This window comes from Streptopelia decaocto, assembly GCF_964273445.1.
Source record: "Streptopelia decaocto genome assembly, chromosome: 8".
In the NCBI taxonomy this organism is placed as follows: Eukaryota; Metazoa; Chordata; class Aves; order Columbiformes; family Columbidae; genus Streptopelia; species Streptopelia decaocto.
In genome coordinates, this window is record NC_138662.1 from 11,489,360 (window position 1) to 11,503,791 (window position 14,432).

At 39.8% G+C, this 14,432-nt stretch overlaps 1 long non-coding RNA gene across 1 annotated transcript in view; it reads right to left on the reverse strand.

The window, feature by feature from the left end:
* LOC309443084 overlaps positions 1–14,432 on the reverse strand; it is a 29,909-nt gene that overhangs the window by 14,716 nt on the left and 761 nt on the right. Inside the window, exon 2 of the long non-coding RNA XR_014184732.1 lies at positions 7,589–7,664. This is a non-coding gene — a long non-coding RNA (uncharacterized lncRNA). The remainder of the gene's footprint in view (positions 1–7,588; positions 7,665–14,432) is intronic.

Sequence of the window (14,432 nt, forward strand, 5' to 3'; positions counted from 1 at the left end):
CTGCAGGGGCACGTGGTCCCGCACAGCCTGTTCCCAAAGAGCTGGCAGAGGCTGTGCCGCAGGACACCCAGCCCTAGTCCTCACCAGACCGCAGGACCTGCAGCGTTCTGCAGCCTGCTCCACACCACCCTGCAGGTGTTTCCAGGTGGGAGCCTGTTGGAGTGAATAAGGACTCAGCAAAACAATTCGATTCAATGTGAATCACGCTAAAGCCATTCATTACAGAAACAAGTCTCCTTATATACGCAACTATATTCTAATCACGTGTCCACGCTCCAAGCATGGATTGGCTAAATGAGTATCGTGGGCTGTCCATGCGCTGGAGTCTCACTGATGATACGTCCGATGATTCACGCCACGCCAGGACCCCAGTGATTGTGGAACACCCCTCTTTCTCACAGCAGATTCTGTTCTCAGCTTCCCGAAGCGGCCTTGAGATTCCTTTGAGCCAGACTAATTCAGCAACAAAGTCTTTATGTACCAAAACCCCCTCCACATGAGCCTGCTTGGGAGTAGCGGGGACTCCTCAGCCACTTTTGGAGAAGTCCTGGCACTGAAACCTTTCAGGTGTTGTGGCAGCTGCAGAAACGACAGCAAAGCTGGGCTGCTGTAGGCAAGGACAGCAGAGCTATACAGAATAGCATAGAATCATTTTGGTTGGAAGAGACCCTCAGGGTCATTGAGTGCAACCATAACCTAGGCCTAGCACTAAACCATGGCCCTAAGAACGTTGTCTAAACACCTTTTAAACCCCTCCAGGGATGGTGACTCCACCACTTCCCTGGGCAGCCTGTTTCAATGCCTGACAACCCTTTCCGTGAAGAATTTTTCCCCAATATCCAATCTAAACCTCCCCTGGTGCAACTTGAGGCCATTTCCTCTTGTCCTATCACTTGCTACTTGAGAGAAGAGACCAACTCCCTCCATGCTACAACCTCCTTTCAGGTAGTTGTAGACAGCAATAAAGTCTCACCTCAGCCTCCTTTTCTCCAGGCTAAACAGCCCCAGTTCCCTCAGCCGCTCCTCATCAGACTTGTGTTCCAGGCACCTCACCAGCTTCATTGCCCTCCTCTGCACTCTCTCTAGTACCTCAATGTCCTTCTTATTATGGAGGGCCCAAAACTGAACACAGGATCCAAGGTGGGGCCTCACCAGTGCTGAGTACAGTGGCACAATCACTTCTGTAGTCCTGCTGGCCACTCTATTCCTGATACAAGGCAGGATGTTGCTGGCCTTATTGGCCATCTGGGCACACTGCTGTGGTCCTTCACACAGATGAGTCAGACCTCTGCGGATTTTGCAAGATGCCTGCTGATGTTGGGATAGAAACCTACTCTGGGCAAGGAAGACCTTGTTGTTTACACAAGGATGCCAAACAGCTCCTTAAGGGAGGATCTAAATGTAAACTCGTTTACATGAAATGTGAAAACTCACTGTGAATTCACATAGTTGCCATCACCCTGTGGCAGTGCAGAACAGTTTGTCTTCTTATTTTGGTATCCCAATGTCATCTGCAACCTGGATCTTCTCCTCAGCTGTACATTCACAATGAATAAATTAAAAAGTCAAAACATGCAAACAGCAAACTAAACTGGACTAAATCAACTTTGAACAAGAAATGCACAGTGACTGCTGCAGAATGCATTGTGCTTCTTACAGCCCAGGGACATTCAAATATTGTCAGCAGCACAAAAATGTTCTTCTTTCCTTGGCTTGTGCACAGCAGGAGGCAAATGAACTTTGATGTCTCATTTCAGTTCATCACAGAACAAAGACAACAGAGGTGCTTCATGTGCCGGCACAGGTTATTCATGAAACAACTACTTAGTCTAGCGAGGACAAGGGCATCCCTCTCTATGAACCCTAAGTCTGGTTTATATAAAGTCTGTGAAGTTTTCTTTCATAAGACTGCTGTTTCCAGAGACTAGTTTATTCTTGCTAGGATTAAGTAAGAGCAAGAATAACGTGCTGCAGTGGATGTGGCAGCCAATTAAAGTAAAGCGGATCATGGCCTGATACTGATAATAGAGATTCCACAGAATATTTTTCAGATTCCCAGACAATAAATCTCAGAAGTAACATCTGGAATATTGTTCCAGTCCAATAGTATCTCTCAAACATATACAATGATGAAGAGGTAGTAGAGGTTCCTCCTCAGAAACAGCTAGCAGACATTTGGATACCCAATAACATCCATGTATTTATGCCTATATGACTCAGCCCTAATGTAAGCCAAAGTTCACGTAATACTCCTCAGAATACCCATAAACACAATAACTTCTGACAGTACAAAGTAACAGCAGAGGAAATACAGTGAAAGAGGGTCAAGAGCAGCAGGAGCTTTCACTAACACCAGCAAGAGTAGCAAGAGTTTTCATTTCCTAAATCTTTGTCAGAGACAACAAAATTTCCTTTGTGTATATCTTCATCATTTAAAAAACTCATGAATCCTAAAAATTATATAGCAAGAACATATAATCGTATTTATATGCACTTCCACCAAAAACTTGCAATAAGCACAAAGGCATCAGATTTCCCTTTCCCCCCACACCTCAGAACTGTTGAGAACAAGCTAGAAAATAGTTCGCTAGTTATCTGAAGGGAAACCTGGTAATTTTGGTGGTAGATGATTGCTTGAGCACAGTTGTCTGATGTTGAGCACTGAGGTATCCAGACCTTTGGAAATCATGAATGAATCTCTGCTGTGTATGCATAGAGCAACTCCTGTTGCACAGTGTGATGTTGTACTAACACATATTTGATTAGAAATCCAACACAGAGCTTAATAATGTAAGTCTAAAGTAGAATTTACTGGTGGCATAAACTATTCCTTATAGGAAATATATTGAAGACATGGAATATTGCAATGACTTCAGCTCTCATGGTTCAAATGTTTCATGAAAAGTGGTTATTGAGCGGATACCAGAGTGCTGAATGCTCTGTCCATGGATGACTATCTGTGTAGTCCAAATCTAAGTGACATTTTTGCATGAAATATTCTAGCAGGAAGAGCTCATTATATCTGACAAGAGACAGTTCCTTTCAATGTTGCAATAAGATATAAGATATTGAGATCTATCTGGTACATTTTTATGACATCCACTAGCTCTACAAAAATGGTACAAAATGATCTCTACCAATTGTATTCACAGAGAAATGGATTTGAAGAGCCTGCAACACTTTCCAGAAATGTTTGTCCTCAAAAGACAAGCTTCGCAAATTGCACAATGGGTTTTACCCACTCTGCTAAAGCAACTATGCATTACCAAGATTTTTATCAGGCTAATTAGAGGCCTAATTCCACATAATTATTGTGCTTCCCAAAGTCGCAAGTTTCAAATGAACAGGTGATGAGCTTCGTGACTGCAATGCTACAATTCAGGATTAGACCTATAATGAAACAATCAATGTTAAACAAACAGCCCAAAACCTGTGCTTGCTAGGTCTTGTCGCTCTTTCTTTGTATCATGTTGTTTAGAAACAACTTACAGGGAAGAAAAGAGAAAAGACCTGTTGGTGAATGCTAACTGTTTCATGAGACAGATAACATTTGCATGACCATACAGCCGTATAGCTTAAATTCCTCATACTGTAGACAGCTGGCATAGATCTCTTCTTCACTACGCAGGTGTACTGAAAAATATTTCAGGTAATCTGTTTAAATGTTATGTAGAATATTAAGAGCCTGATCCAAAGCCTATTGATGCCAGTAGAAAACAGAAGTGTCATATGCTACGTATTTTGAGTAGTCTGAATTGTAGTTCTAAAAGTACCTTATTTCCTCTGGAGAAGCCACAGACAACCCCAAAAGACCCTAAGAAGCCAAATCCTTAGGAAGAACTCTGCAGGAGCAATTTTTTTATTTTCTTCCAAAAAATCAGAGCAGTTACTTTATTCATATGTGGAAACACAACCTCCCCACTATGTTTAATGTCACCAAAATGCTAAATGCTCATGGGAGAAATATTAGATCAATGCTAAGAAACAGCTGGAAAAGACCAGGGGAAACATTGCATAAGATCTGCAAGCACTTGGTGGAATATTTAGTTGGCATTTTTCTGTATTGTTTGTGAGCATTTTATGTTATTTCTGAAGGCACACTGGGAAAATGTTATGGGAAAACAACAGTCAAGTAGTGGAGTCATATGAATAAAATCAACAACAAATAATAATAAAAGAAGATTATTCATCCTCCAGATAAATCAATGCTAAAGCAGAAATACACTGTGTGTAACCCTATTTCTTGCTAGGAAAGCACAAGGCAAAGCGGTGTGTTATTTCTATGATCAGATCTCTTCATTACCCCCAGGTCACTAGCTTCCAGCAGCAGATGAGAGAGGAATCAATGTTTCCACACATTTCAAGAAATCTGCCGGTCTCTACCTTCTTCTCTCTTGGCCTACCATTAACTTAATTCAGCTTTTGTGAATTTTCAAGAAGGCATGCACTGTTTTAACGAAAACAGCTTACATTCTGCTGTGTAGAACTGCGTGCCATTTAAGCAATTTATATTTATGAGAGTTGAAGTTCTCTGTTCAGATCTTATCACTCGAGATACACTTCTTCGCAGTTATTTTAAGTAGGATTATACACCCCTCACCCCTTGTTTCGCCCCACGTGGGACAGTCTTTCCAAACAAAGAGGCGAAGCAGCTTCCCAAACACAGCACCTGTCTCCACCCCTCTCCACTATTTTAAAGTTTTCTCCATAAGTTCATGACTTTTAAAGGTATGTAGACCATACCTTGCAGCCTCCTCTGCTCTGCTTTTTTCCAGGTCACTTTGATGTTGTCCTCCTGTGCAGAAACCCCAGTGTTTGGGAACAGACAGTGTCTTTGTCCTCGTGACAGACTTGACTCCAGAGACCAAGAACTTCTGCAAAATGCCACCAACAGTGTGCAGACACAGTTCGAGCATTAACATTTTCCAGCCAAGGCCCCAGAAGGGTGTATATTCCAGTAAGAAGCCAACCCCTTGAGCAATATTAAAGGTCTGCCAAGAACAGCCAAGTAAAACCAGATGCCGTGGGTTGGGAAGATACAGAATGGTAGTCACACTAGTAGGCAGTGTGAGATGAGAAAATAAGGAGAAGACAAGGAAATTACTGGAGAAATTATAGAAGAAACAAAAGAAGAGCAACAGGGAGAGACCTGAGAAGGCAGTATGAAAAAGCATATGACAAGCAGGCTATATAGGAAAGTAAAGGAAGGCAGATGTCAGTGCAAAAAGGAGAAAAATGGGGTTTAGATATATATGCCCAAATTGCTGCTGGCTGCAATACTGTTGCCTACATCACAGGTGGTTTAGCAGTTGGGATCTGTTAGATGAGAATGAATGATGTCCAAATGTTTGGAAAAATATGAAAGTATGAATCACAGTATTTGACTATATTAAAAAAATAAACCTATGACCTTACTGTTATTACCTACAGATTTACCCTTACTTTTGCCATTAGCATGAATAGCAACATACTATTTCAATCTGTTTGTCTTCAGTAAATTCCTGATAATTGCATATGTGCTAAATTTACACCATAGAGGTCAATACTTTAGGCTTGTATGATAACTGAGGCTAATACTAAGGGAATGGCAAATGTGCAACTTCAACAAATTTCAGTAACATGAAAGAGCTTCACATGCCTCCTGAAATAATTCCTAACACCAGTTCAGTACACTAACCTTTGCCTTTAGAATAGATATAATCAAATAAATCATTTAACTCTACCATCAAGGCTGTTACCTTTGGCTTTTTCCATTACTTTCTATGTTATTATTCAAGGACTTAAATCAGCCACTAGAGCCTACTTCATCAAGCTTCAATAATCTAGAAAACAACTATTTATACCATGATTTTCTCATTATTTTTCACCATTCAGCCCAGTTTTCTTTACAAACATTACTGAATTTGCCTTTACTTTGGTGAGGGGAAAAGTCAATTTCCACAGTGGCTACTGCAAAAAATATTGGAAGGCATAATGCTATTGCAGAATAAAAACCACATATTTAGGTAATGCCTGCCTTCAGAACAAAATAAATCATACTTCAGAGACTGGGCTACAGGGACGGATTTTGGAGCCTGAGTTACTTGGGGCTGTGGCCATACACATCGACCCTGACTGCACATAGCCAGAAACACAATGCAGAGCAACCAGCGTCATATAAACATGTCTAGGGGAGACACAACCAGTCTGCTCTTCCCACAATGGCTCTTAGCTACGGTTCTGATGATCAAACAACAGACTGGGTAGGAAAAGCACCTCCCATCCTCAATATACAGCTGTTGAAGTGGCAAATTTTTGAATATGCAGGACACTGGGTGCAGTCACAGCCATAGCTCACAGTCTGTAAAAAGGTTTCGCATTGGTCTTAAGGTGAAGTCTCCCTGAGTTCATGGTAGAAGTTCCTTTTACAAAGAAAAGGTATTTTAAATGGAGTATGGAAAAATCTTGTTATTATCTTTACAAATGCTGTCTAATGGAAAATGAACTAGCAGAAGACAAAGAGTAGGTATGGGAACAATCTCATCACGTCCTCATTGTTATAAAGCAATGTACAAACATACAGCGTAAGCCATTATACTGAAAACAATCATCTTCCTAAAATAGCCTGCAGCAGCAAACAGCTACAGAAAGGGATTTGTTACCAATCATATAACACTCTGTACGAGTTACTAGCCAGATCTTCTCCTGATATTTAGCAGGATTCTCTGCTTTGCAGTCTGGGCGAAAGCCTTGATCCTAAATGAACTGCTAAGCTTTCAACCTCCAACTTTAGCAACATGGTAAAAAACATGAGCTGCAATGAAAAAGGGAGAAGAGAAGCAATACCTGTGGAACTGCTATTCAGGCCATTTTCAGAGTTTTATTCCCACTGCAACATCAATGGAAATTCTCACAGAGAGGTATAAAACTGGAGCAATTCCAATTAATTCTGGAGCTAGCCATGTCAACACATTCTTTTGAAAAACAGGGATATGACATGAAAAGGATTCCTGCTCCCCTCATAGCTCTTTTCCTGGAGAAAGGCTTGGTCCAAAGGAGCCACAGAGTGGACCTGGGAGACTGGCATGTTCAGCTCAGCTCCGTTTCTGACATGTGTCTGGCCGGGCTGTCAATAGCTCTTAGTTACGTTACCCTACTTCAGTCCCTGTGTCTCTACTCCTTTGTGTGTACAGTAGGTTAACAAAATGTGTGGGACATTAACTAGTAAAAAACCAAAATGAAACAAAAAACAAGTGAGAAAGAGTGGCCTTAAATAGTGGAGTCTGTGACCTCGTGGGTGTCCTTAAAACCATTTAACCTGGACACGAATACAGATCTCCAAGGACACAAACATCACAGCTTCCACGTGGGAGAGCTTTGTTCTCCACAGGACTCTCCTCCCTCCCGGAGGATGTCAGCTGCGCCCAACGGAGCCTACATTGGTTTCCTTCTCTTTTCTATATGACACCCCCAGCATTTCCTAGGACAGAAATCTCCATCCCCCTTGTTATCAAAGTTGCCAATCCTACTCACAGACATATGCTCTGGAGATGGAAAACTACCCGTATGCTGAATGTGGAGCTCAGACCTTGTTTCAAACGTGACTTACTTGGGTATCCCCAGCGCTCCTCTGCTCCAAACCATCCCCTCTTCTCTGAAATCTTCAGCCTCATTAGCAACTCCTCCTGAAAACCCAAATGAATAAGTAACAGTCTCATTCATGTTCTTGGTGACTTGTCCTTTATATTATTAGATTGGAAAACTTCAGACCTTCAGACTATTTTTATATTAATGTATTTTAAAATTGTCCTTGTTTTGTTTTTAAATAAAATATAGCATTAGCTGTATTATTATCATTACTCTGCTAACACATTACTTTGATAACACATTTTCCTTGCATTTTTATGTGGCATCCTGGTCAATAAAATGTTTTCTTTTTCAAAAGTAGTTATTTCAGAAATAAAAAAATATCTATTTCAATACCATTTTATGAAAAAATTTGTACAGAAAATTTAAATTTTGCATTTAGAAATTGTAAATCAACCGTGGAGAATACTACCTCATAGTGACCTGTTTCTAACTTTTTGCAATGACAACAAATTTGACATTTCAAGGAGTTTTCAGAAAACTCTGCTTTTATTTTTTCCAGTCAGATCTAGTATTTATATTAAAAACTATTTCGCCAAGAGGCTCACATTCACATATAAATGTAGCAGAGACTGCCAAAATAGTACTTTTCTTCATTTTGGAACCTTTGTCAGAGTTCAGAAAAGATCTCAGAAACACCAACTATACTTTTAAACTAATGTCCTGAAATTTCATTAACATTCTAGACATTAATTAATATTGCAAAACGACAAAGACAAGAAAAAGGAGCCAGAAGCTGCCTAGATCAAGACACTTGTAAAACAAAAATAAGGCTAACACTGAAACAGTTACGAGAGCTACACAAAATATTTTTCATTAGAGCAAGATATCTATGAACATTAATATTTAACAAGGTAATTTGGATTGCTCTGGCGCAGCATCTTGTGCAGTAGGACTGCACTCAAGCTCTCTGGTGTACGGAGCACAAACACAGACTTTAAAAGCTCCTGACACTCCACATCATTGCACAATCAGAAAGTTACATAAACCAGTTATAGTGGAGGGGCCTTGGGGTCTCTGTACCTACTCAGCCATGACTCCCAAAGGACTCTGCTCATGCAAAGAGGAAGAATCTTCATAGCTTCAAATGTCGTGTTTTGTTTTGGTTGGTTGGTTTTTTTTTTAAGAGAAAAAGCCCTACAACCTCCTCATGTTGAAAGAAAAAAAAAAGTAACTTCTCTCTCTTAACAGCAAAGCCAGGTTTGTTTAACAGCTGGGATGGACCTTCTTTCTTATTCTAAATTGAGTAACTGCCCTCCAGAACACACATACTTCCCATCGCTTGCACCATTTTGAATTAAGAATAAATATTGATGCATATTAATGAGAAAAACAATGGCTTGACCTAGTGTAACCTTCTTAACATATGACTTATTAATCCACTGACTCTTCTAATTCTATGGAGACTGAATTCTTAAGATCTTTGATCATTAATATTCATCAAAACTTGCATCAAGAGGTTTCCGCACTCACTTAACAGTTCCCTGATTCTAGCACTTCCCTGGCAAGAATGTCACTGACTTAAGATCCCCGAAATATAAACATTAGGTTTTCAGGATGAGATCTCTGGCTGTGTGCACACACCAGGTTTTCTGATGTGGGAAGTCCCCTGCAGACATCCTTCGTTTCTATCACACACAGAACCTGTGATCTTTCAAGCTCATTATTTCTCAAAAATGTCACTGCGATGGTATTGCACATCCCTGTTTAGGCTGGGATAAATAGCTGCAATACAGCAAGCAGAACACTAATGTAAAATCCTGCCATATGAAATCTTTTAACACTTCAAGTACGTAACATTTTTGAGCTCTTGTTCAGCTCCCAGAGCGCACATACTAAAGACCTGTTCTCAGCCTTTCCCATCAAGTCCAGACCACAGCAAGACATTTGCAACCTGCACACCCAGTTCGATTATCCTAGCCTGATCATACAAAGTTTATTTTTTAAAAGATTAAACTTATTTTTATTACAATATTTTAAATCATGTATATTATTATTAATTTTCTAAAATTGCACACAACTTGTTTCAAGTGGCACGTTCCACACACTCACCTATTTGCTTCTTTTCACCAGGCAAATTTTGCCATGTTTCTGCTTTAACTTGACAAAAGCCTATTACACCTCTCTACCCATGGCTTTATTTTATCCCAACAAGAACTAAGGAAATAAGTCTTTGAAATCTCTGCTTACTATTTATAAGTACTGGAACCTCCTTCTTAAAAATTGCTGGTTTAAATCAATATAAACACCACAGAAAATCCAAGAGCACTGAAATGAAAAGGCTTCCTTAAGCCACCATCATTTTCCAAAATACCTTCACTACCAAAAAAGAAAGGAAAGAGGGGAGTGAGGGGGCAAAAGCCCAATTAGGATCAAATTAAAGGTCATCAAGCCCAGAATCCTGTCTCTAAGAGCAATCAGCTGGGGCTGCTCATCTTGCACAGATAATGGCATGGTCTGTTTGCAGAGATTCTCTCCCGGCTTCTGGCAATCAGTAATTTAGAAACTTCTAGAGACAGAGGTCAGTAGCAGCAGCTGGACTTATCATCCAAAGAAGTTCTGTGCCCTCCCTGTACCCATAGATAGCTGGGGTCTCTACAACATCCTTACCATAACTTTTTCAACTAAGATGTATGTTTCAAAAGGGATTTTTTCCTTTGTTTCTAAAATGTAAGTGGTGCTGTAAATACATAAGCAGGGCAACTGTTTACCTAAGAAATAGTGGATGATCAGGAAAGCCTGCTTGTCAAATACACCTTGTGCAAGTATTAGGAACTGTTTATTTTGGAAATGGTACACAAGCATCTTGAGATAAAGCAGTGTCACTGATGTGGGAAAAATGGAACGTTTCACATTATTCACAACTGTCCTGCAAGTGTGAAAAGTGAATTAACTTCCATGTCTGTTCTCAAAAAACAGGAATATTTTGTACATTTTAAGATAAAATATTTAGACTTAAAGACTTCTGGAAATGCTTGTATGTGAACACGGAGTCACAGACAAATACAGCTTCACGTATTTTTTATGGGGCCAGGCCGTCAATTAAAGGCAATCCAAAGGCTCTCAGATTTGACAGCTAAATACAATCCCAAACACACCTACCCACGCAAAATGCCGCATGTATGAGTACAATCTGACAGGTCTGCAACATCCTTGTGCATGGGAAATGGGGAAAGGATGCTCAGCAATCAGTGTTCACTGAGCACTCTCTAGTCACTGAGACAAAGACTGACCTCCATTACTACTGAATTCGTGGTACAAACTCCCACAGAATGTGCCTTTAAATTATGGCTTGCATTTTATGTCCCACCCATTACCATTGAGCTAATTACAGTCTGGCTTTAAACATTATCATTACTTACAGCGTGTAAGATGTGTGAAAGGGAATTAGGCGTATGTAATGTCAGTTCTCTCTCTCTAAATTCTTTAAATAAGGGAGGAAAAGACAAAGAAATTATATAGTACAGAATGTGGTGTCTACATCATAATTTGATACGTACTGCACATTTTTGAATTGCTGAGGAAACTCAAGGATGCAGCACTTGTGGCCATAGGTCTGGATACCAAAAGCTTTCTGGGATGTGGCCTCCACTGACACTTGGACTCCTTGTGTAGTTTCAGGCAAGCCGTGGTCAGGTCTGGACCTCAGTCTTGTACTCAAATCACAGACTTACTCATAAAAACCAACTGCTTACCAAAACTGGCTCCAATATCAAATGAAGAACAGCTCAGGAAAAGCAGAATTCAATTCCTATCACTCAGCTAAAGACTTACTGAATGACAATGGGCACTTCTACTATCCAGCATAGCATTAAGCCCTGTCTTAAAACATGGCTAATTCTCCCTTACCACAAAGAGGATTGTTCAAAATAAAATGTATGATAAATAACTTTAAGACTCTCAATATTCTAGTGGTGAATTAATGTAACTATTCAGACAAAGAGCTGACTGATACAGTCTCCTAAAAAGCCTAAAAAGCATTATTTTATATTTATCTCTATCCATATTAACATAGGACTGTGTATTTATAGACAAAATTCTTGTGGACCTTGCCTCTCATTTATTCATAACCATTATGTGGTCCACATTCAGCAGCTCGTCTGTGTATCTATTAATGCAAACTTATATTTCTACCAGCAGTAAAAATAAAGGAGTGAAACCAGTTTATTAGAATTTTAATGACAGCAGCTACACAGATACATAAAGAAGAACATGTAAAACATACATAGTATGAGAAAGGTCATAAAATGTCATAGAACACAGAATCTCTGAAATTTGTAACTGCACAGTGTTTCAGTGCTTGGCAATGAACAGAATGTTGAGAAGATCTTGACATTTTAGATACATTTCAAATATACTGCACATATTCTAAAAACATTAAATGCATTTTAAATATGCCCAGGACCACTGTGAGCTTCAGTTTCCAAAAGGCTCTAACTCATGAACTAAGTGCATGAGGAAGACCACGTTACATCGGACATGTCCTATTAACCTTAGGGGTTTTGTCAGAATCAAATAAGGCAGGAGAATGACACAGATGATTGCCACGTAGAGAGATTCAATGCCTTCTCTGTGTCACCTAATTGTTTCTACTTTTCTAAAGGCAAACTGATGTAAAAATAAAAAATCCAGTTTCTTGCAAAGATCTCATAATCAAGTGTAAACCAATGCTAACCTTTGTGAACATAAGGCAAATGAAGATGAACAGGTACTAGCAATCGAATTGCATTTGATTTTCTGTGACACTGCAATCTGCACAGCAGCAGGAAAACAAAACAAACCAAAAACAAAAACAAACCCAACAAAAATAAACAAACAAACAAAAAACCCACCTGAATGAAACCTACTGCAAAAACCTTTGGTTTACAGCCAAACTTTGAGAGCTGGCATTGCCTCTGTGTTTCTGTGCCACAACTCAAAGCACAAACTGGCATACCCTAATCCTTCTTATGGCAGGATAGCAAAGTCAAATGACAGAGCCTTAACGGTTCGGTAATGGTCCCACCCCAGCACACCACCTCTGATGATGAAAGAACCGACTAAATAAAAATGACCTTCCTTAGCCACGGCAATGTAATTTCAGCCCTGGTGGCAATATACTGGAAACCAAACCTCTTTTCAGTTTCAAACCTCAGCCTTTGAAATTAACATTAAAGACTCATGTTGAGAGGTTGCTTTTTAAACATTATTTTTAAGGGAAAGTGTCTCCTGTAGGGAAAGCTCCATTTGTGCCTTCTGCCATGGATAACGGCAGCAGGAGAGGGGAACTTCAGCGCCCTGCCAGCACTCCAAACTGCAGTCTAAATGCAAGACTGCAGTGGCCTTTGCAAGTTTTAATTCATGAATAAAGCATCTATTCCTACATAAATGTCACATTAAAGTATATCACTGAACTCAGCACACCATCTGCCCAGCCATGACTCCAAATGAAAATGTTATTCAAGTTCTTGCCCATATTTTCCATCCAAATATTTGTATAGTTTCAAATAGCCTAAGGAACCTGGTACTGACATCATTCTCGTTGAAATCAACGAAAGCTCTGCCTCTGGCTTCAACAGGAATGGCCTCAAGCATCCTGCAGCAACAACTTTGAAATACTAAACCAAAACTGCTACAGTTATTGTTGAAGGAAGTAATGTATTTCTATTTCTATTTACAACCCCCCTGAATGCCTGAGGCACTTTATTAACTCATATAAAGAAGGTCATAAGACAGTGGTCACATGGCACACTAATTTAGGGCAGTTATCTTAAAACAGCCTATTCAGAAATGGTTACATTGATGGATTTCCCCATCAGACCAGCAGCTACCGAAATGAACACCAACCCTCAAATCTCTCATTCGTACTTTGTGCATCCCCAGACCACATAATCTGAAATTTTATTTCAGATAAAATACCCATGGGAAAGAATGGACACCATGATTGGTAACAGCTACCCGAGCTTTTGTGACAAAATGCAGAACGGTGTGACACGTACTGACGGGACAGACAAACCATGGAGAATCAGCAGCGCGTGCGGCTGCTGGACCAGGTGGCTGGAGGGAGGAAAGAGATGCAGCATTGCAGTAAGGGGAGTGTTAAGGAAGCCCGATGAGAAGAGGAATCCTGAGGGGGCAGAGATGAGAAAGAAAAGGAAGAGGAAGAAGGCAGTGAAGCACAAGAAGAAAGTATAGGTATCACTACTATAGATCAAACAGAATAACCAGAAAGTCAGTAATATACATGTATTAGTAAAATTTTATCATTATGGCTGTGGACTGCGCATAACCTTCAGATGGAGTTAATAGAAAATCTACATGCACAGTCCTATACTACACCATTTATTTATTTATTTTAAAAGGAACAAATCTGTAAACAATTCCTTATCTAGGTATATAACCTCAAATATGAGATGCACACTTTCTTCAGTAGGGTTATGTATACAGCCAAAAGCAACCTTAAGCTTTATGGAACATTAGAATGAAATGAGCACTACAGATGGAATTCATCTTTGAAAAGTGAAAACCCTTAATACTAAAAACTACTTGCCTGAAACTGAATTAGGACATATTTGTGTAACCACTGGTCTGTTACCTTCTAAAGGTCACTAACAGACAAATAATCATCCCAGACATTCAGAAAATCATGTTACCATGATATAATAGGCATATACTAAAGGTCATTTGAAACTTAAGTTTCTAGTTGGGCTTCTACTCAGCCATAAAGCAAAACACATTAAAAGAACAATTGAGCTGGTATGTGGCTTTAGTGCATGTGAGAATTCTGCTCCACCATCCACAATGAACAAAGCTTGTTCTCTTTTATT